Source organism: Micropterus salmoides, unplaced genomic scaffold (genome assembly GCF_014851395.1).
Source record: "Micropterus salmoides isolate LMB-PRFRI ecotype aquatic unplaced genomic scaffold, ASM1485139v1 Ms_hic_scaffold_8, whole genome shotgun sequence".
Classification (NCBI taxonomy): domain Eukaryota; kingdom Metazoa; phylum Chordata; class Actinopteri; order Centrarchiformes; family Centrarchidae; genus Micropterus; species Micropterus salmoides.
In genome coordinates, this window is record NW_024044570.1 from 38,491,129 (window position 1) to 38,495,553 (window position 4,425).

A 4,425-nucleotide genomic window follows, 5' to 3' on the forward strand; every position below is an offset into this window, starting at 1 on the left:
ATGTTATTACCTGTGTTGCTAATATCTGTAATGGCTGATTTTATATTAATATTTTTATGTGAATAAATGAATGGATTTCAATGGGAGCAGAGGCTCTACTTTCTTCCAATCTACTCAACTTTAAGAGCTAAATGCTCCGGCATATGTGCAGCTACAGACTCCATTTGAGCTGTAAGTTGCAGAAAAGATGTGGATTTTTCAAATTTGTATTTGGTGTTTGCTAAAAAAAAAAGTTTACTTTAGTCCTTCCAAAGTGAAGGGGTTCACAGCTTTTATAGACTTAATTGTTGTGTCATGTGATCACCTTAGAGTGTGGAGAGGATTTGGCAGACCAGGTTGTTTTTTTTTGTAAACTGCTGCCAGTCGTGTATATTTATCTCTGTAAGTACAAAAAAGGCACCAAATGCCTTTCCTTAAAAATTGCAAAATCTTGCTCAGTAGAGGTTTAGTTTTTTCTCTGAACCTCAATTGATAGGAAACTCATGTCTTTCATTTACTCCCTGTTGTAGCTGCAGGCTGAGTTGTCCCCCTGTAACCAATTCTTTAACTCGCTATATCTTCCATACATGATACTTGGCACAGTAACTCAGACAGATGTGCCCGCACTTCCATAGAAATATTACACCAATCGACCAGATGGAGGCGCTGTATTTGAGGTAAAAAAAACTTTTCAAAGGCCACCTACTTCACACCATAAGTCCTATTGACTTGAAATTTCTCACAGAAGCCCAGCTCAGGGTGCTCTATAAAATACCACCAGGGTTCATTTAGATACGCCTACAACAAAGAACAATATATATAAACATATTTTTTGAATCTACTCCTACACTGTAGCTCCAATTGCCACCAATGGTTCATCATTGGACTTAACTATATAAATGTATAAAGCTTGTGATAGCTCCTTTCATTTTCAAGATATTGACCAATAAAATTGTAAAGGGGCGTGGCTCAGGACATAAATAGACAAAAATCCGCAACTGTTGGTGCAATCATCACAAAACTCACAGAATATGTCCCCATGAGTGCTGGAAATATACTCTGAAAGTTTCATTCAAATCGACCACTAGGGGGCCGCTTTAAATGCATCGTAAATGGACGTGGGATTATTCAAATTAAGCTATAAATCAGAAAATCATTACTTAAACTTATATAACCACGTGTGTAAAGTTATTTTGAAGTTGTTAATGCGAAAAAAGGTCTGAACCAGCAAATCGCATCATGTATGGTGTAAGAACACTTTCAAACTTTCATATTCGTATATTTTTAACATTTATGCATCCATGCGTTTTCATACATGTGAGTCAATAAAATTACATTTCTGTTTTTATGTGAGTGTGACTCTAGAAGCTATGACTGTTCACATTCATGAGTACAACTCTGATTTCTAAGACTACGAATTCTTCACTATGAACACAAATTCAAGTATGTGGGTACGAGTCAAGAACAGCTGAAATGACATCACAGGACAGGTTATCGAACCTCGATTCCATCTAACGCGCATGCATCAGAGGTGAAAGATGGCTAACAACAGACCTGAGGCTGCTAGCCTAGGCTCAGCATCACAGGTAAAGTAAATAATGTGTTCATTCAACATTTTTTATACGATTTTACTATTTTTAGCACTTTATAATGATTTACATTTCTGACATTATTGTTTTAGGTTTCAACCTAATGATATTTACTCGCTGTTAACTCTAGTGCTAGACGACGTTAGCGTTGATGAAGTGCTCTGTGTGAAAGTAACGTTAACCTTATAACGGTAACGTTAGTTAACTTAGTGATGTTACAACTGTTTCGCCGATTGACACTGAACTGCAAGATCTACCATAACGTTACCTGAAATAAACTTCACTGCTATCATATGTTTAGCAATGTCAACCAGAGCAGTAATAACAACTGAGCCAGATGTAGTAATTGTTTTAGCTTGCAAGCTAAGGATAACGTCATTTACACCTCTTAGTTTGCCAAAATACTTCAGTTGTGCTGTTTTATAAGTCTATCTAGCCAAACGTTACATAATGTTGAATTGGTACGGATAAGTTAACGGTAGGCATATGTATTTTTGACATTTACAGGGACCATTGGCTACTCAGCTACTGCAGCGTCTGGAATCAAGGATCAGTGACACATTAAGTCAACCATACTTTTATTTGGACTACTTCCAGTATGTTGTAAATTAGGAAGCCTTTATACTGACATCTGCATCTACTATTTTAAACATCCCAGCTGAAATTGTGGAGTGTCTTTTATCCCTTCAAAGAAAGATCCACGCAGCTCTTTCCCAAGAGAATCCCTGTGTTTTTAGTAGAGAAGGAGGACGCGGCTGACCAAAATCTAGTTTTTCTGAGGAGCTGCTGTCCAGGCTCATTGACATGCCCTTACTAGTGTCTTGTATCGCCAACCTGCTGGGTGTCAGCCAAAGTACTATTTTCCGTATGCATGAACTCGGATTGTCCACAAGACGTACATACAGCAGTTTATCTGACAGTGAACTGGATGATGCTGTGCTGACCATAAAACCAGGATCCCAAACGGGGTACAGAATGGGTAAAGGTTGTCTGCAAGCAAATGGACATAGAGTTCAGTGGAATCGCATTAAGGAGTCCATGCACAGAGTCGACGCTCCAGATATTTTGGAAAGAATGACACAGCTGGGTGGCATCGTCAAGAGGACATACTTCGTACAGCGGCCTTTGTCATTAGTGCATGTGGACCCAAGCCTAAGCTCATAACGTAAGGTTTCATTTATTTATGTACTTTATTATTGGTGTTGAGTTAATGTAGCTCTTTTCATTGACTGCTCATTGTCATCTCATTTTTTTGATTTCATGGTACAACATCATCATATTTGGTGCAATAGATGGTTACTCAAGAAAGGTGCGCCACTTTTTTAATACTTTTATTATAGTGCTTTATTGTTCCTGTATATGTTTATGTTCATGGATTCACTGTTGATAGACTTCATATGGGTCCGTCCGCATTTGTTGTTTTTGAATCCAAAACGTATAAGAGAACCAAATTCAAATAACTGTCCAATTTTAGTTTTTTGCAAATTCCTTTTTTTCATTTTCTTTGAATTAAGACATTAAGAATTAGACATTAAGAAAACAAGACAGGTGGGTCAGATGACCCGGAAGTAAAAGTAAATAATCAAATTAAAGGCCAAGCAGGGATGGCCATTCTGTAACATTATACATGGACTAACATCATAAAAGGGTAACATCAAAAGAAAAATTAAATAAACAAATTAGCCTGTACTGATGGGACGGCAGTGGCTCTGGAGGTAGAGCAGGTTGCCTGTTGCCTGTTGCCTGTTGCCTGTTAACCGGAAGGTCAGCGGTTCAATCCCTTGCTCCTCCAGGCTGCATGATGAAGTGTCCTTGGGCAAGATACTGAACCCTGAATTGCTTCTGGGGAATGTTCTGCCAGTGTATGAATGTTAGTTTCTGTTTGTGCACTTAGGCATAGTGAATTAATGTGTGTGAATGGTGAATGCAGATGTAGTGTAAAAGTGCTTTGAGTGGTCGAAAAGACTAGAAGGCGCTATACAAATACGAGCATTTACATTATTGATGGAAGCATGCAATTTTATTTATATAGCGCCAAATCACAACAACAGTTATCTCACAGCGCTTTTCATAAAAGAGCAGGTCTAGACCGTACTCTATGATGCTATTTACAGAAGCCCAACAGTTCCCACCAAGAGCAGCACTAGGCGACAGAGGCAAGGAAAAACTTCCTTTTAAGAGGCAGAAACCTCGAACAGAACCATGGCTCAGGGTGGGCGGCCATCTGCCTCGACCGGTTGGGGTGAAGAGAGAGAGAGAGAGAGAGAGAGAGAGAGAGAGAGAGAGAGAGAGTAGGAGAGGAACAGAGAGAAAAAGAGGGGATGTAAGGAGAGAGAGAGGGGAGGGAGGCAGCCTACACAATATACACACAGAGGTACAGACAGTAAAGGTGATGTTGCTATAGACTAAATGAAAAATGGTACAGATATTTATACTAGTGTTAATGGTAACAGTCGTAATGTTAATGATTATAATAACAATAATAACAATAAGACTAGCAACAATAGTCGTTGCAGCAGAGGGTGTCAAGCAGGAACACAGGGGCAGCAGGTGACCCGCAGCCACAGATCCAGACTCCACAGCTCCAGAGCCAGAAAACCTGCAGGAAGTGATAGGAGGAGAGAGGAGAGGGACGAGAAAGCACAAGACTACCGGAAAGGGAGAAGTTGTGTTAGTAACATGCAATAATGGGATGAGGTTGCATACATAGGGAGAGAAAGTAGAGGAGAGAGGAGCTCAGTGCATCATGGAAATCCCCCGGCAGTCTAGGCCTATAGCAGCATAACTAAGGCATGGTTCAGGACTCACCTGAGCCGCCCTAACTATAGCTTTATCAAAGAGGAAAGTCTTAAGCCTA